The sequence below is a fragment of the Pongo pygmaeus genome, chromosome 3 (assembly GCF_028885625.2).
Source record: "Pongo pygmaeus isolate AG05252 chromosome 3, NHGRI_mPonPyg2-v2.0_pri, whole genome shotgun sequence".
Taxonomy (NCBI): Eukaryota; Metazoa; Chordata; class Mammalia; order Primates; family Hominidae; genus Pongo; species Pongo pygmaeus.
In genome coordinates, this window is record NC_072376.2 from 94,888,135 (window position 1) to 94,915,971 (window position 27,837).

General features: G+C 41.6%; 1 pseudogene; it reads right to left on the reverse strand.

Annotated features, from left to right (window-relative positions):
- Nucleotides 1-265: 265 nt before the first annotated feature.
- On the reverse strand, nt 266-27,322 carry LOC129034562 (tyrosine-protein phosphatase non-receptor type 11-like; annotated as a pseudogene).
- Between the last annotated feature and the right edge of the window lie 515 nt (nt 27,323-27,837).

Sequence of the window (27,837 nt, forward strand, 5' to 3'; positions counted from 1 at the left end):
AAACAAAAATTTAACTGGTTAAGGTTGTAAAAAGAAAAAAAAAGCCTATAACTAGAATTTGAATCCCCATAATCTGAAAACTATAGCACACAATTTAACTGCTTCCTTAATTTAAAACAAAATTCTATAAAATATAATGTCTACATTGTGGAGATGATTTCTTCTTATCTGAGGCAATGACTAATTGGGAAGCAGGTACTGTCGAGTTAAAATACAGTGGTCTTTAAATGGTTTCAAATTTTGCTTACCAAAAAATAGTCAACCACAATGTAAGCCTTCCAAATCCAAATTCCGTCTTCACATAAACTTTCTTGCGTCTGTTCTTGATCTTTTTAGGGAGAGGGTGAAAGTCCACATCTATTTCTGTGCTGAAGTTTTGGCAGATTTTCTCATCTGAAAGTTTTCTGCTGTTGCATCAGGCCCACGTTTTCATAGACTCTAGCACTGTTTTCTCTCATTTCTGCACAGGGTGGCTTTGGAGTACAAGGCGGCAGGGGGCTCTGATTTCCACTCGTCTGGTCTGCTAGAGGATACTTAATATTTATATATTCGTGCCCTTTCCTCTTGCTTTTCTGCTTTTGTCCAATCTTGCGCTGTAGTGTTTCCATATAATGCTGGACCGCCATATAGATAAATCGGTACCGTGCTTCCGTCTGGACCATCCCTGACCTCGTAGACCACACCATCTGGGTGGTTTGGGGAACATCAATGTCGCAGTCAACACCTTCTCTCTGATGTTGTCAATAAGAATATCAATCACAATGAACGTCCCTGTCCGGCCAATTCCAGCACTGCAGTGCACCACGACCGGCCCTGCATCCATGATGCTCTCCTGCTTATGGTGCACCTTCTCCAGGAGGTCCGGCACACCCCCGGGGTTGCTGAGCACTCCGTGGTCCAGCCGGGTCCGAAAATGGTATTGCCAGACTGTTCTCTCCGTATTCCCTTGTCCAACCTTTGAAAGTTTAAGTTCTCTTAGCGTATAGTCATGAGCGGCGCTTTCTTTGAGGTTCCTAACACCCATGACGTCATATTCTTTTAGCGCATACTCATCAGACCAGTATTTGACACATTTACTCTTACTTCCCTCCACTTCTTTCATTGTCATGACAATCGCTCTGGAGTTTTCTTGGAACACCATCCGCCAAAAGTCATTCACCGTGTTTTGCAGGCAGCTTTGTGTGTCAATGTAACTCTTTTTGGGCTTTGAATTGTTGCACTTGGTTTCAAATTCAGGCATGATGATATTTGCATTGATGTAATCTGAAACAGGCTCATTGGGATCCCGTCATGTAGAATAACCTTGGTATGATCAAAGGGCAGGATGTTTTTAATATCTATTTTTGTTTTTATTTTCTTGCCTTTGACCCTCTTTTCAGTTGTAGAGAAGTTTGCACTCCTGTTGTTGCAGTGTCTCAAATTCTTTCCAAAAGCCTTGTTTGACTTTATCTGTGGTCTCACCTAATTTGCTTAGTTCTCGAACTCTGCTTTCTATTTCAGCAGCATTTATACGAGTCATGTTAGGGGGCTGCTTGAGTTGTAGTACTGTACCCAATGTTTCCACCATTGGATTCTTCTTGTAATGCTCCACAAGACCTGTCAAAGAATCAAACCGTTCTCCTCCACCAATGTTGTGTTTCAATTCCTGACAGCGAATCTTTCAGTCAGAAATCATTTATTTCTGAAAAAATTCCTAAATGTGAGATTTCTGATTAAAAAGTAGATATTTTTCTTTTTTAGGGGGACAGAGTCTCGCTCTGTCGCCCAGGCTGGAGTGCAGTGGCTTAATCTCAGCTCACTGCAACCTTTACCTCCCAGGTTCAAGCGATTCTCATGCCATGACTCAGCCTCCCGAGTAGCTGGGGTTACAGGTGCTGGGATTATAGCCACCACACCCGGCTAATTTTTGTATTTTTAGTAGAGATGGGGTTTCACCCTGTTGGCCAGGCTGGTCTCAAACTCCTGACCTCAAGTGATCTGCCTGCCTTACCTCGCAAAGTGCTGGAGTTACAGGCATGAGCCACCAGGCCCAGCCAAAAGTAGATATTTTTAGGGTTCACATATATTTTCAGATATCTTTCTAAAAAGGTGGTAACAATTTATACCACTATCAGCAATATATGAAAATATTAGTTTCTCTACACCCCACCAAGACTGTTATCATTATTTTTAAAGGTTTTTACATTGCCAAGTTGATATTTTCTTTTCATTTCCCTGACTGCTATTTTTCTATTGGAAACATTTTAGGTCTTTATATATTAGGGACAAGAATCTCTTTTCTGCTATATATTTTACAAAAATTTTTTTAGTTTATCACTTTCCTTTTGACTTTGGTTTTGATGTGTTTGACATAAAAGCATTTTTAATTTTTTAAGGTCAAATATTTCTCTCTCTCTCTCTCTCTCCCTGTCTCTCTCTCTCACCTTCTGGGTTTCCAGGCTTACTTGGAAAGATCTCTTCCAACCCAATATTATTCAAATATTCTTTCGATTTTCTTCTAATGTTTTTAGTCTGTGTGTGTGTGTGTGGTTTTGTTTTATTTCTTTTAATTCTCGGATACATTCAGAATTTCTATTATGTTATTTTATTTTATTATTTACTTATTTATTTTTGAGATGGAGTTTCGCTCTTGTTGATGAGGCTGGAGTGCAATGGCACAATCTCGGCTCACTGCAACCTCCACCTCCTGGGTTTGAGCAAATTGCCTGCCTCAGCCTACCAAGTAGCTGCCACCACGCCCGGCTAACTTTTGTATTTTTAGTAGAGATGGGGTTTCACCATGTTGGCCAGGCTGGTCTCAAACTCGTGACCTCAGGTGATCCACCCGCCTTGGCCTCCCAAAGCGCTGGGATTACAGGCGTAAGCCACCGCACCCGGCCTTATTTAGAATTTTTAAATTTCTGTTATAAGATAGGGATCTAACTAACTTAGTTTTTATCCAGTTTGATTAATTATTATGCCAGCACTTTTAATTAAAAGTGCTTTGCCATCAAATTGCCACCTTTGTCATGAATTAATTTTAATATCAACATATCTATGTCTGGGTTCTCTATGTCAATACCATTTTATTTTGATAATTTTAATAAAGTAAGATAAATTCTCCTTTGCTGTTCTTCTTTTTCATGAATTTCTTCCATATCCTTAGACATTTATTCTGCCACATCATAGTAAACATTCTCATCTGCTTCTTGGGCTTTCTTCTACTGTGCAGCAGTCGTGTCATTTGGGCAGATTGATCTTGGCTATGGAGGTGGCCTCAATCAGCCAAAGCCAATCAGTTTAATCCAAATTTTCTGGCTACATTAATTTGTTCATGGAGGGTGAGACCTAAATTGGTCTAATCAGAGTGAAACTTAGGACTTTTTATTAATGATTTGGGGGGGAAGAATCAAATAGCTCTGGTTTCTGCTGGTAGCAATCTTTTAACCATGAGAGAAACTAGTCTGGAGATGATGTCTACACATGGAGCAGGAAAAAACCAAGATAATCACAAAAAACTGAAGGTGGGATCTTGATCAAATTGTGCCTGAAGTCCACCCTACTTCTGGACTTTTTAGTTTTACAAACCAGTAAGTTTCCTTCTTTGTTTTAATTCAGGCGGCCAGGTTATCTGTTATTCACAATGAAAGCCATATGTGTAACTGATACTCATGGGTTTTACAAAAATTTTCTTTCTAAAAACTAATATGAAATGATCTCTCATTGTCCTCAAACTCTTCAATCTCCTCATTAGCAATAAAATGCTACTCCAGCTCTTTGACATGGCCTGATTCTATTCCACTTCCTAGCCTCCTTCCTCATTAATATTGTTCCTCCCACATACACACATACCTAAATTCACTTCAAAATCATCTCCCAGTTTCCACTCCTCTATTTTCTCTGTTGAAAAGTTCAGCCTTATATTAAAGTTGTACACACATTTGGATCTAAATTCCTCAAACATATGTTAAATACCTACTATTATGGGAATGGCCTATGAAAGGTGGTGGGGATGCAAACGTGAGTGAGGGATGAACACTGCCTTAAAGGAACTACCTTTAAGTAGGGGAGTCAGATGCACAATCATATCATTCCAGTGTGAGGTGATTAATGCACTAATAGAGACATGCACAATGCCTTGTGTATAGTAAACAATGAATATTTGTTAAACAAAATGGAATTTAAGGTCATGTTAACATAAACATGGATTCTAGATCTTTAAAATTATTCTTATACAAAGATAAACTACAAAGAGAAAGAATTAAGTAAACACGAAGCCATCCTTACAGGGTTAACAGGAATTCTGGACAGAAATAGAGTTATAATTAAGCATTAATCAGGTTGCACTTTGGCCCATTTCTTTGTAAACAAAAGTCGTGTAGCACCAGATACCATTTCTATCCCTGTTGTTCCTATAGATGGGATTTCTGACATTAGAATTACTTAAGGCTTTTGTTTAAAATAGACAGGCTCTCTGACGCTAGATTCATAAGACCTCTGTTTAAGAATTGCTTAAGATGATTTTCAGCTCCCGAATTGCAGTGAAAACAGCTGATGCCAACAAGTTTGAAGACTCCCACAGAGGACTGGAATCAGCATGAGAATACAGTTTCTGTATCTTCCTGTCCCCTGACTTCACTCTGCACTCTTTGACCGATCAATAATCTCCACACTATGATCATCCCAAAACCCTTAAACAATCTACCCTCAAACTCCACAGGGAGACAGATTTGAGGTTTCCTTCTGTCTCCTTGTTTGGCTGCCCTACAATTAAACTTCATTCTCTGCTGCAACCCAGTGTCTCAGCCTATTGACTTGCTGTGTGCATCAGGCAGTGAACTTATTATGGCTACAAACATGAAATAAACAAGACCTTTTAAAATAGAATAGAGTAATTTATAGCTCTTTTCTTGTGATGTCTTTGTCTGGTTTTGGTATCATGGGTAATACTGGTCTTGAAAAAGGAATTGAACTAAGTCATTTTTAACAACTTCATAATACTCCCTAATTTGCCAGCACAACCCCCTCCCCCCCCACCACCTCTGCCAACACCCCCCCCCACACACACACACACACACTCATTCACTTTGGGACTGCCACAGGCCCCAGGCTGCTGAAGATTGAAGTGAGATGAGTAGAACCAATTGGTGCTAAGAAGAAAGTAGGCCTCAGAGTTACACTGAGTGAAGAATGTGGGCTGTGAAGAGGAGGGCCTCTGCTCTGCCCCTCTTAGTAGCCTGTTATGTTCGTGCCCTTCCTGACACTTAAGGTTGGCACTCAGTGATTATTGAATTGCAAAGTACTCCCCTCTTCCCGATTCAGAAAGCTGGGTCAGCCTCCCGGTTAACAAAACCTTATCTTATCTCCCCAACTGCCTAAACTATTTGCTTCCTATTCCTGCCCCTTTCTTCTTCAAGGCTGCCTGTGTCTTCATTTGAACCTTGGTAACCTGTAAAAGAAATTAGGCAGGGCGGATAAGCACGGGGTCTGATGCATGCTAAATTCCAAACCTGGGGCCTGTCTCCTAGGACAAAATGAATAAACCTTAGGCTGTTCATTTCTGAAAAACAGGTCCCTGAGAACCAGGCTCTGCAGTCTCAGATCATAGCCGCCACTATGTGAGCCTGTCAGATTTTTATATGTCACTCAGAACTGCATATCCATACCAAGTTGCCTCCCTCACATTTTGCCCTTTTGAATGCACTAATTGAAAGGTAGGCATCCAGTACTATCTTCTGCAATCCCAGCCCCTGATCTCCACAGATTCAAACTCCAGGGTGCCAGCCCTCCAATCCCCGCTCAGACAGCCCTTTCAAGCCCACAGAGCCCTGAGCCTTGGAAAGGCAAGCTGACTCCAACTTTTCCCTGAGAGTTCTGGCTGGACCTTTCCTTGGCCGCCCTTTATTAAAAGTTTTTTTTCACTATAGTTACAGTACTCGAATGTAACAGAACTGCCCTTGTTCTAAAGTCTTTCCACTGGTTCCATCTGTTCTCCCCCTAACTGTGAGTTAGTGAGACTAATTCCACAAGCACAACTTTGCAAAGGGCCATTTTGCATTGCAAACAGGCATGACAGGCCTTCAAGTACCTAGCAAGAAGAAGGTCCCTGTGGGAAGTCAAGTCAAGCCAGTTCTGTTAAATTCCAACCAGCAACCTCCTGTCAGGGAACTGCGTTAGTTCCAAGAGGGTTCTTGTGCCGTTAACTGATTGTGTCACCTTGAGCCAGCTAAATTCTCTGGGTCTCAGCTGTAAAATTAAAGCCGCAGACCTTAGATACTCTAACAGTGCTCACAGACTATGATTTTAGAGATAGGGTCACCCACGCAGTATGGGACTGAGACAAGCCACTGTGGGAGCCCCTGTCCTTCTGCGTTAATAAGTTTGGACAGATGAAACCAGATGAGAATAACATCAAGAGCAGCCTTGCTTGACTAATTAAAACTTCTAATACTAAACAGGGAGGGGGGGCATCATGGTTGCCAGGCAACCAGCCTCCCTTCTTGTTGGCAGAGGGGTAGAGTTGGCTCAGGTCTCTTTTAGCGGCAGTTTGTGGAACCACTCAGTGGCCCTTTTCCTGACCATTGCCTTCCTGTGGAGCTCTAACCAAACCATCTTCACAGGACTGTAGGGACACTCCTGCTTTCTCTGCAACCCTGAAGTTTGCATACTGAAATAATGGAACCAATTTTTGGTTCTATAAAAACAGCTCTACTCATATTCCTATTTCTTCATTGAAGTCTATCAACAGACAGTGCCGGCATCCTTCAGTCACCTGAGCTTGCCTTTCCTCTGACCTCTTCATGTGGACGACTCCCTGTAAACAGCCATGGACCTTGTAGACTCTCTAGAAGCACCGCATAAAGGTGAAGGCAGGTATATTGACACCTCTAGGAATGGCGGTGGAATGAAAGGGCAGCCCAAGCCCCAAGTGAGGAGACAGGACAGTCTGAAATCCTCCACTAAGCCAGCGTAATGGTGGAACACATGGTCCTTATTAAATATACAAACACACATGCAAATGGCTGCCTGGACTCCTCTCCATTTTCCTTGCCACCACCTCTTTTTCAACCTATTAGTATTTACAGCTGGTCTCCCTGATTAAAAATAAGCGCATTATGCAGACCATGTCTCTCTTTAGTGGGCTCTATTGCATAAGAATACAACCCAAGTGCCTTCCCACCACCTACAGGGTGCTGAGTGCTCTGGGGCCTGAACACCTTTTCAGCCTGGTTGGGGCCCTACTACCCTGGCTCACCATGTTGCAGCAATGTGAGCCTTCTAGACCAGTCTAGAACAGGCCAAACTCTCTTCCTCAAGGTCTTTGCCCAAACCGCCCTCACTGCCTGGGAAGTTCTTCCCTCGGCTGTTTATATGGCAAACTGCCTTTCACCAGTCAGATCTCAGGTTAATTGTTCCTGCCTGCACAACCTAAGACAGTTGCTCCTTCTCTTTTCTGTCTCATCACTATGTTTACTTTCTTCACAGCATTTCTTATAATCTGTCATTACACTGTCTATATATTTGTTGACTTATTTATTATTGGTTTCTCCCATCAGAGTACCAGCTCAGCAATATCAGGACGCAGTCTACCTTGCTCATAGTTGTCTCCAAGTGTCTAGCTCAAGCCTGGCACATATTCAATATTCAATAAATATGTGTTCAGTGAAAGAATGATGATGAACAAAAGATGTGCCAAGATAATACATTTAAATGTAGTCACATGTGTACATCATACCATCATTCCTGTCATGCTTACTGTGTGCCTGCCACTGTTCCAAGTACTTCCTACAGGATAACTCGTTTAGTTCTCACGTAACTCTGTGAAGCAGGGTACTAATCATCCCCAGTTTACAGGGAAAGATGCAGAGGCACAGAGTGGTTAATTAACTCATCTAAGGTCAGACTGTGAGCTGGGTGGATGTATTTGTTTGCCATGGCTTCCATAACATGATACCACAGATGGCTTAAACAGAAATTTATTTTAAGTGGCAGCTTAAACAAAAATTTATTTTCTCACAGTTCTGGAGGTTGAATGTCCAAGATCAAGGTGCCAACAGGAGTGGTTTCCTCTGAGGCCTCTCCTTGGCATGCAGATGGCCACCCTCTTGCTGCCTCTCCTCATGGCCATCCCTCTGAGAATACACACCCCTGGTGTCTCTGTGTGTCCTATTTCCTCTTCTTATAAGGACACCAGTCAGATTAGATTAGGACCCAGTCTAATGGCTTATTTTCACTTAATCACCTGCTTAAAGGCCTTATCTCCAAACAGTCACAGTCTGAGATACTGGGGGTTACAGCTTCAACATATGAATTTGGTGAGAACACAATTCAGTCCTTAATAGTGGGACTGGGATTGAATCCTTGGTAGCCTCTCTCCAGAGTTTGTGCATTTAACCATTATGCTATAAAAACTCTGAACAAATTAGAACATATTTAGCACATTATGTTTCCCAGTGTGGCAGCCACTTTTAGCTGCCAATTCAATATCCATCTCAGCGCCTCCATGTTTTTTCTTGCCAACAGAGCCTCACTTTGGTTCAGAGAGGCAACGTGACCAGCTCCAGCATTAAAACAATCTTGGTAACCCCGCTCTCATTTGCTGTTTACGTACTTTCTAGGCTTTCTTGCATTTAGGGGTGGGTGCCATGTGCCCTGGTTCTGCCCAATAAAAGGTCAGAAGAAGTGAGCTGGGAGACTTACAAAGACAGCAGGAGCTAAGAACTCATTGATACCGTATATCCTCTAGGCAGGTATGTGGACCTGATCCTGGGGCTGTAACAGCCATCTTGGGACCATGAGAGGAGGTGTGTGAGGAGAACAGGCCAACACACTTGGGATGGCAGACCAGAAACAGGAGGAATGTGAGTCTGTGAATTGCTACGTTTAGACATCTCATTATAAGAAATCATGAAATATCTCTGCAACTGTTTTTTATAAAGAGCTTTACTGAGGTATAATTATACTTAGGCACCATAAAATTCACTTGTTAAGTGTACAGTTTTAGTAGATTCACTGACTTGTGCATCCATCACAACAATCCAGTTTTAGAACATTTTCCATCACCCCAAAGAGATCTCTCATGCTGGTTTGCTGCGAATCCCTGTTCTCACTCACAGCCTCAGGCAACACTAGTCTGCTTTCTGTCTCTGTAGATTTGCCTTTTCTGGACATTTCATAAAGCATCTTTTTTTTTTTTTTTTTTTTTTGGTAGCTTTAAGTATTCCTAACTGTTATTCATGGCATATGGATATGCAACTGCTGATGGAATCCACATTCAGGCAACAGCAAGAGTGAGGAAAAAATCATGGCCAACAATACGTTATAGTGGAAAGAGCCTCCAGTCCGGGAGACCCAGTTTTGGTCTCAACTATTGTCCTAACCAGCTGTTTACCTTTTGTTTTTTTTAGAGACGGGGTCTTGCTCTGCTTCCCAGGCTGGAGTGCAGTGGTATGAACATGGTTCACTGTAGCCTTGAACTCCTGAGCTTAAGCAATCCTCCCACCTCGGCCTCCAGAGTAGCTGGAACTATAGGCATGTGCCACTATGCTTGGCTAATTGTGTGTATGTGTGTGTGTTTGTGTGCTTGTGTTGTGTAGAGATGGAGTCTCACCATGTTGCCCAGGCTGGTCTCCAACTCCTAGGCTCAAGCAATCCACCTGCCTCAGCCTCCCAAGCATTGGAATTACAGGCCTGAGCCACCACGTCTGGCCCCGTTTGCCCTTTGTAAATTTTTAAACTTCTCTTAGTTGATTTTCCTCATCCATGAAATGAAAAGATCCTAATAAATGATTTTTAAGCTCCCTTCCATCTCTTGGATTCTAAGCTGTTTTTAAAGAAATAAAAGCAGTATTTGAGTTATTTCAGATAAAACACTGTATCATTCAGCAAAAACTTAAGACCACTCCATGCTTCTAAAAATATAAACACTGAATCATTTTTAAAGGTGTACAATTCTACTAAATAGGATAACTGAGGGTGTTATGAAATGTCTGTCAAACACAGAGAGAGATCTGTATTGGTCAGGAAGATTATTATATGCAGAAGAAATGAATAAATTGTTGCAAAAGGGTCATGTTTATTTGGACCTCTTGTCAGAAGCAAGGGTGAAGAATGCTTAGAACAGGTTAGAAAAATGTACACATAGAACATGTTTAGAACTTGTTCTATGTATATATATGTTTACACATAGACATGAACACGTCATTTGTAAAAGGGATACTATGAATTGGAGTGTGTTGGGGGACTGCCCATGATTGCAGAGAAATAGGATCATGTTTACTCTTAAAATTCTATTTGTTGCTGTCAATGTTTAAATGTTGTAATAATGGTTTTGTGGCTGCAGATAAAATAGAGTCCTCTGGGGTAAAGGAACTGATCTGTACATTCATCCTAATGTGGTACACAAACCTATACATGGGTTAAAATTCATGTGTACACACCAAAAAGGCAGTTTTATGGCATGTTAATTTAACTAACTAAAATAAAAAATGCCCTTATCTTTTAGAGATACATATTGAAATATTCATGAATGAAATGATACAGTATCTAGCATTTGCTTCAAAATAATATGGGAAGAAGGAAAGTGTTGGGTACAGATGAAACAAGATTGGCCGTAAGTTGGTAATTGTTAAAACCAGGCTCATTATCCTCTCCAGGGGCTCATTATCCTCTCTTCTCTCTTTTTGTGTATGTTCAAAGATTTTCATTATAAAAAGTTAAAAATAAAAAGCACTGGAGAGCAAGAATAAAATTCCTTCCTACTTGCATGCTTAAAAGAAGCTTATTTTTCATTTCCAGACTGATGGCTCTTTCTAAGGTAAGGAGTTCTCCACATAGGCAAAGCAGTGGGAAGAATATAGCATCTCTCTCTATAGCTTATGCACATTTCACGATATAGAAAGGGTTTTCTTCATATATATGATCAGCTGGGCTGACTACATTTAAAAAATTATCCTTACATCAAATCAGAACTAATAGCTACCATTTATCGAGCACCTGCTTATGATAGTCATCAAAATAATCCTTCCAAAAAAAGATCTCAAATGTTTGCACCACCGCCTCCCCACCAGAAGATATTATTCCCATTTTACAAAGGAGGAAAGCAAGTCTGAGGGGGACAGGTTAGCAGCTAGTATCTCTCATAAAGTGAAGTTAGAATGCAAATTTAGACCCCCTTCCAGAGCTGTGTTCTTGACCAGCAGGCAGTAGGGCTTCAGAGTGGACACTGTCCTGAGCAGGATGCCTTTTAAAGGTTCTGCACACCCACCCCCCACTTCTCCCTGCTTTTCTTCTAGGAGCTGTGATCTTTTTTAGAGGAGTTCCCAAGGGCTACTGGATTTGCTTTGCCCAAGTCTGGAGAGCCAAATGTGCCCTGAGTGTACATCTCTCTCCAAAGCCAGTGACTGGCTGGCACAGGAGTACCAAAGTTCAGCTCCCTTGCCTAGACTGAGACAAACTCTGAGGTATAATTACCACTCCAGAGCTTACCTGGGGGGATCAGGCTGAAGCAGAAGCTTCACCTGAAATCACACCCTTGCTCAGCTTTTCCCATTTGCCTGTCCTGCTTCCCACACTCTCTTACTAGTTTCTCCTGGGAGTATTTCCTTAGTAAGTCACTTGCCCATGAGCCCCTGTCTCAGGGACTATTTCTTGGGAGCCCAAACAATGTTTTTTTTTCCTATTTAGATGCAGATTGGTTGCTAACTATTATTATTATTATTCCATACCTAGGAAGCATTTGTGAGAATGTTTATGTGTTTTTATATATGTAAGCTCATATATACTTATTTTTTTGTATACAATGACTGTAGTGACTGGAAATAGAAATGTCAAAGGAGGGACAAATATGATGTCTATGAAGATCACACTGAGCCATCATAAGGATCTGGAGAATGTGCTCATCCCTGTGTCCACTGGAGTACTCTAGCAGTACAGCCATATCAGAATGGGCTTCCAGGTGCTATCCAAATACTGGCTGATGAGCAAACACTGCTTTAACCCTTGAAGGTGGGGATGAGGGTTAGGAAGGGGCCTGTTATGTGGGAAAAGGAAAGAAAGAATACATTTTAATAAACGTAAAACCGGGTCTTCAAGACTTCAAGAACAAGACAATGCTTTCCAATAAGCCCCTTGCCAGAAAGAAGGCATTACATTTACAGAGGACAGAGCCCAGCTGTGCTCATCCTCAGTGAGAAAGGGATTTCAGTTTGTAAAGGAGTCTCCTAATTGTGGCATATTAGCCACAGAAGAGGGTCTGGTTCTGTAGCTGAATTGGGTGAATTTATAGCTCACTTCCATGACTTTGGAGCTGTGTGACTCTGGTACATTATTTTACATCTTTGAGCTTCTATTTCTTACTCTATAAAACAAGACAATAATAAGTACTTCACATTGTTATTAAGAGAATTGTATTAGATACATAAACTCTTAGAACATGATAAGAACTCAATAAGTGATCATTATTACAATTAGGGGAACTTCAAATTTCCTTCTTTGCATGTCTCTAGTAATGACACTGGGGCCAGAGAGATTGCAAGGAAGCTGGTATACCCATATGTTGCTGGGGCAGGGAACATACACATCTTTTAAAAAGAAATATAGCAAATCAAACACCCTCCCAGACAAGTTAGTCTGGGCTTTATAGCAATTTGTTCTTATCTATTTTATAGTTTACCATGGTATATTCTAATTTATTTGTCACTATATCTCTCTCCATCACCAAGAAGAGAGCTTTTCGAGGGCCAGGACACTATTTTTGTCATTGTATCTCCAGCATTTAGCAGCTGAAGTAGTAGATGCTCAGTTATTGTTGTTGAATAAAAGCGGAGCCTTAAGCCAGTATCAGCGCTTGGACAGAATTATTCTAAAAGAACCAAGCTAAAAGAAAAGAAGAATTTATGCAAACATGCCTAATGCAACCATATTTGTAATAGAAGAAAGAAAGGGAGAGAAGAAGAAAGAAAAAGAAAGAGAGGAAGAGAGAAAGAGAGAAAGAAAGGAAGAAAGGAAGGAAGGAAGGAAAGAAGGAAGGAAGGAAGGAGAGAGAAAAAAAAAGAAAGAAAGAAAGAAGGAAAGAAAGAAAGAAAGAAAAGAATAAAAGAAAGACCAAATTAAGAAAGATGCCCATAGCAGGAGAATTTAAGTAATTTAATACATATCTAATCAATGATGATTTTACAGAGCCATTAAAACTAAGAAAGTTTCTGTAGCAACATGGGGGAAATAATTAAGATGAATTGTTAAAGGAAAATGAGAGAAAGATTTTTATTTGAATAATGACTACAACCCTGTAAAAGTTATATGAATGTGTATAAGCAGAGACAAGCAGGGGATGTGGACTATGAAAACAGGTTATTTTATTGCAGTGATAACACTGTGGATAAATTTTTTAAAAATTTAGCTTTCCATTAGTATTGCTATAATATTTGTGTGGGGGAAGTTAAGTAACATTTTTAAATAAAAGAGAGTGGCCAATCTTTCACTGCAGAGCTATGTCTAGTTTTTATAGAGCAATGGCCTCCCAAGATCCCTTCCAGCCCAGGCGTCTGGCATTTACCAGCTTCTAGTACAGGGCTCTGAGACTCCCAGAGCAGCATAGAAGAAATTGCTTATGCTTAACGTCTATGCTGTCAAAACCCATTGGAAAAATAAGAGCCACACTAAAGCAGAATCAATACAAGTTGTGAAAGGGTTGACCCCTAACTCTAAAAGTACTTTCTAAACATTTACTGAATATCTGCTATCTGCCAGTCACTCTTCTAAAGGCTAAGGATACAAAAGACGAGTAGTACAAAGTTCTTGCCCTCGAGGAAGTTCAAAGCCCAACGAGGAAAGGAGACAGCAAATAATCAGCTACAGTGTAATATGGTCAGTGCTAAGACAGAGCATGGAGCAGGTGCTGTGGGATGTTAATTAGGGCATGTTTGGTGCAAAGAATAAGAATTACTTCAAACTGGCTGGAATCAAGGAGGGCTTATTTTAAGGATGTAGGGAAATGTCATGGAATTCAAGGCAGGAAGTGCATTCTGGCCTCACAAGACCCAGGAGCTGGAACCTGAAATATCAGAAACCAGAGTAGCTAGTAGTCTGTCTCTATCTCCGCATCTTTCTCATTCCTTCTGGGGGTAATGGAGTCTTTTTTGTCCATTTCCTTTGGCAGCTCTATTCCTCTCTCTTTTTCCAGATTAGTCCCATTGCTCTGTTTTTATGTGGCTCATCTTGGCTTCCCCCAAAAGGGCACCAAGCTCCAGCCTCTACATCATGTTGAGATCCACCACTTACAGCTAATTAGAGTCACTGGGTCCCAATTCCAAATTACCGACAAAGATAATCTGATAGGTAAGTCCTGAGTCAGGCCCAAATGTGGTTGGGGGCAGGAGTCATGAAGCCTGCTGCCTGTTCAGCAAGGCCCATGAACACAGACTTGCTGAGAAGGGGCAACACGAAAGCAGACAGTCTCCTTCACGGGAGAGCAAGGGACTTGACTTTGACTAGGGATGTTGCAGTTAAGAAGGTGGTTTTGAGTTGAGTTTTGGGGTGACAGTGAGGGGTCAGACTAGAATAGGGTGTGAATTTCAAATATAATTAGGAAGTAGAATCAATAGACTTGATTACATGATAGAAGGAGGGTTGTAAATGGAATTTCAATGTATCACATAATTGCCTTGGCTCATCCTGTTTGCTAAGGAGCTGTTTAAATGTCACTGTCCTTGGACCCATCAGAGTTTTTTCCATAGACAAACGCAATGAACTCCCACTTACTCAGCAATGGTCCCTTGTATTCATCAACAATTCCAACTGCAGTAAGAGCAGAGTTACAAGAAACAGTCTGATTCCTCAGAGGAATTTGAGACATCCATCTACAGTTTAAGTTTTCTGCTGCATAGCACATCCCAAGTTCACACACACACACACACACACACACACACACACACACATGCACACACACCAAGCACTATCATGGAATGATGCATTGTATTTCTGCCTGGCTCTATATATCCTGTGTATTTTCCATAATGTATGGAATAAATTCACCACTCTATTACTTGAAGAGAATTATAGCTGGCTTATGTGGTATGTTATAGTCTGTGTATAAAAGAAAACATAGCTCATTTATAAACAGTGACTGTATACACATGTATGTCTAAAATCATTTTGGGTTTTTTGGTTTTTTGTTTGTTTTGAGACAGGGTCCCACTCTGTTGCCCAGGCTGAAGTGCAGTGGTGTGATCTTGGCTCACTGCAACCTCTGCCTCCTGGGTTCAAGCAATTCTCCTGTCTCAGCCTCCTGAGTAGCTGGGACCGCAAGCGCACACCACCACGCCTGGCTAATTTTTGTATTTTTTGGTAGAAATGAGGTTTCACCATATTGGTCAGGCTAGTCTCAAACTCCTGACCTCAGGTGATCCACCCACCTCAGCCTCCCAAAGTGCTGTGATTACAGGTGTGAGCCACTGCACCTGGGCTAAAATCATTTTGTTTTGTTTTGTTTCTTAACAGAGGAGGTGCCAGTTTACAAATCCTTATTTATAAAGCTTTTTGCACATTAGTCCTTTCCATTCCCATGGCCATCAGCCTAATTCAAGGTGTTACCATCTCATCCTGTATTGTTGCAGCAGCTCCTAACTGACCGTTCTATCCATGGCCACCAGATTTTGCATCGTTAAGCGTCACTTGCATGATGACACTTGCAGCTCACCAACCCTCTGTGTTCCCCTGTTAACTACCAAATAAAGTCCAAGTTCTACGTCCTAGCTTCAGCATCCTTAGAATTTAGTGCCCACCAACCTTGCAAGTTCCTTTGCTGCTCATCCATGGTTCAGCTGCATTGAACTATACTTTACCACCAGCTTCCTAAATGCACACAGATCTCTTCAATCCATACAGACCTTTCCTCCTGTCTAGAATAACTATTCTTTTCTCTTCTCCAACTGTCTAGCTGATGCCACTTTTTTCTACTGCATCTTTGCTAATAAACTCAGCATATACTTATAATATTATATAAATTATATATATATAATTTTAAAATAGCCTGGCCACAGCTATTTTTTAGTAGGATTTCACCACTGCTTCTGCTCAGCAGTGTTGCTGTTGGCCCCCCTTTTATGGTAAATAAATTCTACCCATCCCTTCTTTGTGCCTTTCACACCAGATTCAACATCCTGGGCAGGGGGTCTGGCAGGCTGAATTTAGTTTTTCTGTACATGCCCTGGCTTCTAAGAAAGAAGGAAGGAAATGAAGCCTCTTAGCCCTCTGACTTTCCTTGAGGGGGTCAACAGTACCACACACAATGAAGAATTTTCCTGCAAACAAAAAGTTTATCCAAAAAGACAGATATCAACCGCAACTTCTATTCACCCTTCAAGCCATGACTTTGATGTCACTCTAAGAGGCTGATGTGAACTTCTCTCCTCTCCTTCCAGGAGGAGCCAGGGACTCTCTTTGGGACCCCAGAGCATTCTGGCCATTTATCTATTAAAACATTATATTGCATTTTAAAATAATATGTGCTCTATCTTGAAAGTAATGTTCATTTTTGAAAATAGTCAAGTATTAAGTGTAAAGAAGAAAGCAAAAGCCCACTCGTAATCCCACCATTAAGATTTGAGTTGTTTATCTTTACTCTTTCTTCTACTATATACATGCATAACTTATCATGTACGGAGCTTGGGTCACACTTGTTACATGGCCTTATAATCTTTTTTTTTTTTTTTTTTTGAGACAGAGTCTCACTCTATTGCCAGGCTGGAGTGCAGTGGCGTGTTCTTGGCTCACTGCAACCTCCATCTCCAGGGTTCAAGTGAGTCTCCTGCCTCAGCCTCCCAAGTAGCTGGGACTACAGGCACGTGCCACCACACCCAGCTGATTTTTGTATATTTAGTAGAGACCGGGCTTCACCATGTTGGCCAGGATGGTCTTGATCTCCTGACCTCGTGATCTGCCCACCTCGGCCTCCCAAAGTGCTGGGATTACAGGCGTGAGTGAGCCACTGTGTCCGGCCTGATGGCCTTATAATCTTTATGTTCATATTTTTCTCTAGAAAGAGGTGGAGGCACTGGTGTTCCCAGCTTTGCCTCCCCCTGCTAGTAATACCTAGTACAGTGTTTGGCACATGGTTGGCTCTTACTTGCTAAGTCAATGGAAAAGCTCCCAGAGGACAGAAACCACATTTTGAGTCACTTTATATTTGATTTAGGACCTATTATACTATCTTGCACATAGTAAATATTTTAACTTAATGCTTTCAAATTAAATAATTCAAGTCATGTCAATCCTTTAAATGTTAAAGTTTTGGGTTATAGATATGTATTTTGTGTTCACCTCGCTACACAAATTTAATAGTAAGACCAGGAGTATGAATTACAGTAGCAGTGATAATGAAAATGGCCTTTGTTTCTGCTGTCTCACTAATCAATCGCCAGAAACACTGAACCCTCCAAATTTCTCTTTCCCTCCCATTTGGAGAGCCAGACATTTTCTCATTGACAACCTTGAAGTTATACTTCCATAGCCATTTATCATGACATTCAATGGTTAACTTTTTTCATTGCCCATGTAGAGTATTAGAGATGGCAGCAAATTCTTTGTCACTTTTGTCACTGAGAGATGGAGTCTCTTTCTCCACCCCTCTGCTTATGATCTGGGCTTTGGTCAATAGAATACAGTGGAAGTGATGCTATGTTGGTTCTGAGCCTTGCCATTAAGTGGGACCAGCAGCTTCCTCTTTTTCCCTCTTGGAATCCAGCTTCCATGCTATGAGGGAGCCCAAACAGCCACTTGGAGAGGCCAACATGGAAGAGAGTCAAGGCCCGGGTCTACCAACCTCAGCTAACAGCCAGCCCCAACTGGTCAGCCATGTGAGCAGGCCAACTTGAAAGTCAAGTTGTCCCAGGAGATGCTATATGGAGAAACCTGAATTGTCCCAGGCTAACCCTGACCTAACAGCAAAACTGCGACCAAATAAATGGTGGGTTTTTTTAAGCCATTAAGTTTTGGAGTAGTTTGTGACACAGAAATACATAACTGAAACAGTTCCCGCAGTTAACCCTGTTTTTCTTCTAGAGGGAGAGGAGAGCTCTCTTGCCTCTAGGGCAAGAGTAGGAAACTTGCTCTTCTGTTTCTAATCTCTTCTGAGTTGGATAAAAGAACTCCTGAGTTCTCCAACTTTTAAATGTTTCATTCTATAGAATTTCCATTTTTCAACAACTGACCAGGGTTTCTAGAGAGTTCTTAGGGCCTTCAACTTTGCCTTCCCACAGAGTAACCTCTCCAAACACCCAAGGCACTGCTCAAGATAGTGAAAGAGGGAGGCCTCAACGGTCCCTTCTTGTTTAGGAGTCTTCATCACAGCTTCCTGGAGGTCTTCTTTCCCCCAAATGATTCGTCAGATCTCTGATTCTCAGGTAAGACTCCGCTTGCTCTGCCCTGGTAGACAGAGCTGGCTTCCTCTGATGTCCATATGTTAGCAACTTGCATGATATCCAGAGTGCCTTATTAACCCCAAGCAAACTTCCTAAACCTTCATTAGCTCATTGTAAAGCAACTCAATATCTCTCTCTTGGTTTTTGCTTTCCAGGCCTCTCAATTTCTTCTGCTGGATGCTTCGACTGTCTGCTTTGAGTATCATCACTCCAGCATCTTAAATCAAGAGCTCTCTTCTGCTTCAGCAGCTCCCACGGTGCAATTTCCTCTTCCAATTCTGAAAAGCTGCAGCAGGATGTGCATTATCAGAGAATCCTGGGGATGGGGAGAACCTGGGGGAAACATTTAAAATGTTCCCTTGACTTCAGGCAGGACTGTGTGCACACCAGAGTAGTAACAAAGAATTCAGGACCTAAAAATAGCTCAGGGAATACTTAACTTTCTATAAGACATCTGGGATTCTCTCCTAATTCCCAATTTACCCCTCTTCTACCCTAATTCTCAAATCTCTAAGGTGGAGACTGAAACACTTATTAAAAACTCTAGGCTGGGTGCAGTGGCTCATGCCTGTAATCCCAGCACTTTGGGAGGCCGAGGTGGGCGGATCACCTGAGGTCAGGAGTTTGAGACCAGCCTGGCCAACATGGTGAAACCCTGTCTCTACTAAAAATACAAAAATTAGCTGGGCCTGGTGGCGGGTGCCTGTAATCCCAGCTACTTGGGAGGCTGAGGCAGGAGAATTGCTTGAACCTGGGAGGTAGAGGTTGCAGTGAGCTGAGACCATGCCGTTGCACTCCAGCCTGGGCAACAAGAATGAAACTCCGTCTCAAAACAAAACAAAACAAAACAAAAAACTCTAGAAAGCTGAATAGGTTCTCTTCACACCTGAGCTTCCTACCAACCCTGGGCTAGGCACACATCGATCTGAAATAAAGGGGTGGTGGTGGGCAGAGTCTTCATGAAACCAGCACCACTGTGAGAGCTTTTAATTAGGACAACCAATCCTCCAAACTGGGACACTTTTGAGAATAAAGAGGTTTGCTATTGATAATTATGCCATGGCAATAGTGATAAATTGGGGCTGTCCCAGCTAAATCAGGATGTATGGTCACCCTATATTTGGGAGCTGCTAAGAACATGAGGTGGGGTGGGGGAGAGGAGGCAGGACTGCATTGAGAAGGAAAAAGAGACCTAAAACACATCTCTTGTGTCCTCTGGTGCTTTTAGACCAATGGTTCTCATATTAAAATTGCCTGAGGAGGTTTTAAAAAATTATCAAGCCCTAGACCCCAACCTAGGCCAATTGATCAGTACCTGTGAGGGTAAGAGCCAGGCATAAACATGTTTTGAGTGCCCCCAGGTGGCTTTAATGTATAGTCAAGGTCAGGAACCACTGTTCGAGGCCTCAGGGAGAGTACCTAGACTCACAAGAGCCGACTGGTCCCTTTGGAGCCAAAAGACTCAAATGTACCTTAAGCTTTGACACATTATCTAAGTTGTCTTTCACTGCAAAGAGCAGAAAACCCTGGCAATCAAAAAAGAGACTTACCTTTTTTTTTTTTTTTTTAAATTGAGGCGGCGTCTCGCCCTGTCCCCTGGGCTGGAGTGCAGTGGTGCAATCTCGGCTCACCGCAACCTCCGCCTCCCAGGTTCAAGCAATTCTCCTGCCTCAGCCTCCCCAGTAGCTGGGATTACAGGCACGTGCCACCGTGCCCGGCTAATTTTTTATATCTTTAGTAGAGATGGAGTTTCACCATGTTGGTCAAGCTGGTCTCGAACTCCTGACCTCGTGATCCATCCGCCTCAGCCTCCCAAAGTGTTGGGATTACAGGCGTGAGCCACTGTGCCTGGCAGATTTACTGCTTTCTGTAACAGGTAATATGAAGTCCTAAAGCAGGATGGATCTAGGCTTGGTTAATTCATTGGCTCAATGACATCATCAAGGACCTGCATTCTTCTGTCTTTTCCCTCTGTCATCCTAACTTGTTGGCTTTCCCCTGGGCTAGTTCCCCACATAGACACAAGAGGGTTTCCACAGTTCTAGACATCAGATGCAGGCATGAGGTCCAAAAGGACTATCTCATCTAAGACCTGGATGACTTTCCTGGAAGCTTCTCCTCCCCCTCTCCCTTACCTTCATCTCTTGTTTCATTAGCCAGAACTGGGTCATTTGCCCACCTCCAAAACAACCACCAGCCGAGAGAAGAAAATCATCATGATTGGCTTGGGCTATTCAGGGCTCGCCACTGAGCTGCGTGAGAGTCCTCTTCTCTGAGGGAGGGACATCTGGAAAATCAGTGACCTGTTGGCAAAGAAGGAAGGGTATATAGGAACCAACAATGTCTGCAGCACCTAACAGTGACCAAAGTCAGATTGGTCTGTGCATAGGAATATCCACCCTAATGAGGTTGTTTTGAGGGGCAAATGAGATAGTGCATGCAAAAGTGCTTATGCTAAGTAATATTTTAAAAGATTTTTAAAAATAATTTCGTTTCACAGAAGGAAAAAACTAAGGCACAGGAAAATTAAATGTTGTTATCAAAGTTTACCCACGTTATCGTGATCTGACTTGTTGGCCTGTGTTCTTCACAGGCGACTAGGGCTACTTGAAATATTCTTCAAGCACATCCCACAATCTGGCTTCCTGTAGCTCAGCAATGGGGTGTTCCAACAGGGGATAAGAATGAAGTACAATGTAAATATAAAATAGAAGCTGATACTTGGGAGGCTGAGGCAGGAGGATTGCTTAAGCCCAGGTGTTGGAGGTCACAGTGAGCCAGGATTGCACCACTGTACTCCAGCCTGGGCAACAGAGCTAGACCCTGTCTCTGAAAAACAAACAAACAAACAAAAAAAGCTGAAGAAAACTATTTTAAAATAAAAAGTTTATTTTAAAAAACATTGTTATGTTTTTCTAACACATATTATGTAATTAGTCCTACTATTAATTGCTACTAATTGCAACTGTTAACTACTAATATTGTTGTGTTGCTTAAATAATAGCATTTATGTCACAGAAAGTAAATAATACAGAATATAATGTATAGCAAGAGAAGGGAGGAGGGAATCAATGTACAGTATTTACCGTGGCCAACAGAGGAAGAATGGGGATGAATTAAAAAATCAAAAGGAGACCCAGAAACTACATAGATTTGTCAAAACAAGCAAACAAACAAAAAGACAATCCTGGCAGAAGCGTGGGAAGTAGAACACTATTGCTTAATATCTGCCAAGCCTGCAAAGAGTTCAGCACGCATGGTTGCATGATGGGATTTTTTTTGATCCCTTGAGGTTGATCTGTGAAAAAACAGATGCTGCATTAGACTACTTTGCCATTTACAGGGCAGCATGGTACCTTATATTAAAGATGTCAGCTGCTTGGAGAGTCTTTGCAGAGGAGAGAATGGAGGACTGATATGTCCATAAAGCTGAGATTCCTTTCTGTTGAATTGTTTTAGAAATCATTAACTTAGTTCTTTCAAAACGTGAGTATTGCTTTCCTTCCCCTCATTCCATCCTTTCTTAAAAATCTTGGCCCTAGTCTAGGTAGTTGGCCTGCTTGTGGTGTGGGAATAATGATATGTTTGAGAATTTTGAAATCCAGACCATGAAACAAAATGTTCTGTGGTTAAACCACAGTGCTAATAATACTGCTATCCAAACAACTACATATACCAACGTGTATTTTCGGGCTGGACATTGTTCTGCCATCTCTAGATTCCGATTTACAGTTGGAATAGTAAGCCTTGACAAACAGTAGGCAATGGATACATCCTTGGTAAGTATGTCCAAATAAGGAGAACTACTCTTGGGCAAGGTTATGAAGAGGGCAATGTTTCCTTTCAGGCCCACCCGGTTCTCTTCTGCACATCTCTGTTCTCTGCTTCCCTTCCCTTTCCTTCTATGGAGGAGGTGATAAGAGTTCTCGGCCTCCACCATCCTGGATTTGTTCCCCTTTCGGCTCCCTTCCCACTCACCTCTCCACTAGCTCCAAAATGATCACACTCCCCAACCCTCGGTATAGTCTAGCTCAGCATGGCTGATCTGTACTGGGTGTTGTTAGGATAGGGTAATATAGAACAGCAATCTTTGTCAAGATATGAATGACTGAAGATATTTACCTTTCAAATGAGACACTTTAAACCCAAATAAATCTGTAATTGGTGGAATTTCAGGCAATGACAAAAGGAAAAGAAATGAGGAAAATCCAGGGCCATCTTTGACATCACCACACATAGGCCACAACAAACTCGGTCTTCTTAAAGTCAGTTGTAGAATTACTCCTTGTCTTCAAGAGTAGAGAGAAAAGCAAGGGGAAATTCCTAAAGTCATGAGATACATCCCTTGGGATTGTGCCTCCTATCTCTCTTTAAGTCAACAATCATATATCTCTCTGGGCTATGTCCTTAGTGCATCTAGCATGGGTTTTCAATTGCACAAATTTGTGATAAAGGAAACACACACTTCAAGATACCTTTTCCCAGAAATACTTCTTCTAAGATGTCAGACCTTAGACCAGCAAGCTCACACAGACCTAGGAGTACAGGGCAGAGTTTTAAAATAAGCAAACCTAGACAAGATTGGTAACAAGGGATGATGATACTGATACATTTGTGGGTTCGGATTCTTAGGTGCCTGGGGGTTCCCTGATCAGAAGACTCTGAAAGAAGGAATAGTTCTTTAAGTCAAACCTGATGAATTTCTTGTATAAAACATCAGAAGTGGGTGAGAAATGGCTGCACTGAACAAACCAGGGAACTGAGAGGTTCTGCTACTGACTGTCTGTAATAGCAAAAGTTTGGGGAAAATTGAATGTCCATCCATGGGGAACTTGTTAAATAAATGATGATGTGTCCACATAATGAGATTCTAGGCAGCTATCAAACAAGATGAGAAAGCTATTTGCTGGTACAGGAATATACAGATTAAACACATAGAGGCACTACCTTTTGTGTAAGAAAAAGGAAAAACAATAATACACACATTCACATTTGCTGTATTTGCATAAATAAATAATAAAAATGCTTACTTGTACAGAGAAAATAGGAAGTGGAATGAGATAAATGGAAGGGGAGGGGGAGCCAGACCCATCACAGTTTGATATTGTTTCGACTTTTGAGCCATGAAAATATATTACCTATTTCAAAAGGTTTTGCGATTTGATATTGAAGTATTGTCAACGTGGTTTATCGAGCATTTAATATATAATTTTCCAGTGAAGTAGGCTGAGTTTGTATGATTGACCCCATTGGATCCAGGAGGAAATAGGGCCTAGTGTGATTTAGATACAATCCCACCTCTGCTATTCTTTGATCCTGGGCAAGTTGTTTAACTTTTCTAACCCTATCTGTAAAATGGGAATAATCGTAGAAGTGAAACAATGAATGTGGAGTCAAGAGAGGACTCAGTAAGAGTTAACTATTATCATTATGATTATCATCTACCATAGCTGGTCAGTAGCTGGGATGCTAGAACCCAGGTCTCCTGACTCCTAGTCCAATTTGTGTTTCACCAGAACATAGGCAGGAAAGCGCTTGTTGTGCCTGTTCAAATAGAGATTTCTTGGAAAAAACACACCTTCTAAGACGTACGAGCAGGTTGGTATTAATAAAGAAAAGTCTGTGAAATGAAATGAATAGATAATTTCTTTAAAAGAGGTTCTCTCCTCTATTCAGCATAACACTATAAAACTTAACTGCAGTGGATGAATTAGTATTAGGGCTTGATTTAAAATAATATAGGGGTAGAGAAAGTGGGTGGGGTATACATGAAACAAATTAGCCATGAGTTGACAACTGTTGAAGCTGAATGATGGGTACATAGAGGTTTGCATACTTATTGTCAACTTTTATGTATATTTAACATTTCCATAATAAAAAGTTAAATATATATTGTAGCAGCTTAAACATGGCTATAAAATTCTCTGATACTCTTCCTGTTTGAGAGGTGAAGTCTATGTCACCTCCTCTTAATCCGGCAGGTTTTGGGACTGTTCTGACCAATAGAATGCAGTGCAAGTGGCCCTGTGCCAGGCTCCCTTTAGCCCTTAAGGACTGGCAGCTTCTACCCTCATCTCTTGGAACACGGTCTGGAGTCCTGAGCCACCACATAATAAGTTTGACAACCCTGCCAGAGAGACCACAGAAAGGGGCTCTTGAGACTACATAGAGAGAAAAAGGGGTCCGGCTTCCCTGTTGTTCCTGCCAAGGAGGCACACATGTGAATAAAGCTTTCTTGGACCCTCCAACCTAGCCCCACCACCAGCTGAATTCCACAGAGTGACCTCATTGCTGTGATACAGAGCATAATAATTGTCCAGGAAAGCCCTGCCCAAGTTCTCAACCCACAGACAGTAAATATGGGAAAATGATTGATGTTTAAGCCATCAAGTTTTGGGATAGTTTGTTACATAGCATTAGCTAGATAACCAGAATACACATGCCGCACACACATGCACACACACGTGCACACATACACACACACGTAAACATATATGCACACACATATGCATGTACACACACCAGACACACATGCACACACATACACGTGTACACACACACACGTGCACAAACATACATCTGCACACATATACATTTTAAACAGCAACAGCAGGAATTTAGTTTGAAAACATTTGGATATCTGGCTACCTAAAATTTTGCAGTGTGATAAAACTAAAGTACAAAATTATGAAGAACTTGGTTATCAGTGGGCCAAAGATATTCAAGTATTTGAAATCTAGGGCAGTATTTTAAAGGCAGAGAGGGTCTTTTTAATAAAGTAAATTGCAATAGTAGGTTGTGAAAGATTTACTTTCAGAGTCTGAGTAGGTCTTCTAGTCTTTATTTGCTGCCAATTTAGTTGTTGACAAAACTATTGAGGGGCAAAAAACGCTCAAATCTCTTAAGAAGAAAGAAACCATTACAAACAGATCCAGCCACATTTCAAGGGAGCATGTTTTGATGGCTGCTTTTCCAAGTTTTCAAGGTTGTCCTTTCATTTAAAAGCACACACATTTCACAGAGTAGATGATATTAATTGTGTATTTTTTGAGCAGCTACTGATTTTTAAAAATCCAGTAGACTCATCATTTACTTGTACAAACTGCACTTGTGTTGATTTCAGTGGTAATTTCACTTAATCAAGTGATCTCTGTTTTATTTATTTTCATATGAGATACAATTAGCAAAACAACAATGAAATAAAACAAAAGAGACAAAACTTCATGTGGATGTTGTTGTGCTTTATAGAACACCTTCCCTAATTTGCCAGATTGGATAGGTTGTATCAAACATCAGCTTTTCCACAAGCCCTCCCACTCACCCTATCTGGAATAGCAACTCCTGTAGCTTTACAGTCTGGCACCATTTTATTTTTCTTTCTTGTAAGTATGAAGGCATTCCACTTTACAGTCACTTGTTTGCAATCCTCTTTTCCTGTCATTACAACATAAGCTCTTTGAGAATAAGACCTTTAGATCCTGCTGGACCTAACACAATGACTAGCATAATGCTTAAAAAATATTTGTAGAATGAATGAATGAATGAGGATTTTTTTTTCCCTTTTTTGAGACAGGGTTTTGCTCCATCACCCAGGCTGGAGTGCAGTGGCATGATCATGACTCACTGCAGCCTCAACCTCCTGGGCCCAAGTGATCCTCCCACTTCAACCTCCCCAGCAGCTAGGACCACAGGTGCACATCACCACACCTGGCTACTTTTTAAATTTTTTGTAGTTGAGATCTCCCTATGTTGCCCAGGCCTGCCTCAAATTCCTAGCCTCAAGTGATCCTCCTGCCTCAGCCTCCAAAATGTTGGCATTACAGCTGTGAGCCACCACACCCAGCCCTGAATGGGAATTTTTATCTCAGTTAATTTATAGTAGGAAATCACCTAAATATATCAAAATATGGGAAAAGTTAAATAAGTTACAGTATGTTATATCCATGTGATAGGATGCTGTGGAGCTTATGGTAATTATGCTGAATTTCAAAGTACAACATGGCCAGTGGACTTTGAAATGATGCCAGACATTTCTAGGTCTGTAGGAGGAGACCACCAGCCTTCTAACTTCCTTTCCTTCTCATTAGAAGAACACCTTAATAGTTATGTACTTGTTCTAAAATGTCAGAGGCAGTTAGGCACCTGTTGCCTGAGGGAAGGACAGTACCTTTTCTGGGCTGAACCAAGGTATAGTTCCCAGTGCTTCTTAGTACAAATTGTTCTAAGGAGGAAGTGGTCTCGCTTGTCTAAGGAGCCCAGGGGCCTTCTGAGGGGGAAGTGACTGAGACTCTCAACAACTTATCACTGAAACTCAAAGTTGGACAACTTTTTGAGGTGGATTGAGGGGGCCTAATAAGGCTCACCAACAGGATCAGGCAAAGTGTCATTTAAAATACGATTATCTTGAGTGTGGAAAGAGATGGGACAGGTGGTCTGCCGTACCCTGGAGTCAAAAGGAAAAATGGTGTCAGCGATCACTGTGGTCCATGAGCAAGGAAACACAAGTCTCCTCTAGGGCAGTGCCTCAGGAGACAGGTGTGTGCCCAGGCAGTGGCTATGCGAGTGCTGACATTACAATGGCCCTGCTCAGCATGGTGGCTCACACTGAGGTGGCTTGCCCTGTGAAGTGGCGAAGTCCAGGGTGTAGTTTCTGTGATTCTAGGGAGACTAGATTTTCCTCCCTGGGTCCCGGATGATGTCAGAAGCCCCCGCTCACTTCAGGATACCCTACAACCTAGAGTATCCCAAAGTACAGTATTTGAATCTCCTTTCAAAGATTAGCAGTATTTCTTAGCGAGAGGGGATTCAAATACTGCACTTTGGGATACTCTAGGTTGTAGGGATAGTATGGTATCTTACACTGTGAAGTCAGCTATCTTCGTTACATGCTCTACTGGGTTAAATGATGACTTCCAAATATTCATGTCCACGTGGAGCCTCAGGATGTGACTTTATTTAGAAATAGGGTATCTGCACGTATAATTAGTGAAGCTAATGAGGTCATACTGGATTAGGGTGGGCCCTAAATCCAATGACTGATATCCTTATAAGAAGTCCTGTGAACATATAGAGACAAAGAAACACAGGGAGAAAGGCCATGTAAAGACAGAGGCAGAGGTTGGAGTGGTGTTGTCAACAATCCAAGTAACATCAAGGATTACCAGCAACTACCAGAAGCTAGAAGAGGTATGGAAGGATCCTCCCCTAGAACCTTCAGAGAGAGCATAGCCCGCTCACAACTTGCTATCAGGCTTCTGGCCTCCAGAACTGTGAGACAATAAGTTTCTGCTGTTTTAAGCGACCCAGTTTGTGGTTCTTTGCTAATAGCAGCCCTAGCAAACCAATGCATATGCATTTATAGAGCGATCTTGATTTTGAAAAAATTTTGATGGACACAGGCACACACATACACATATATGAATGCACAGGGGAAAGCATG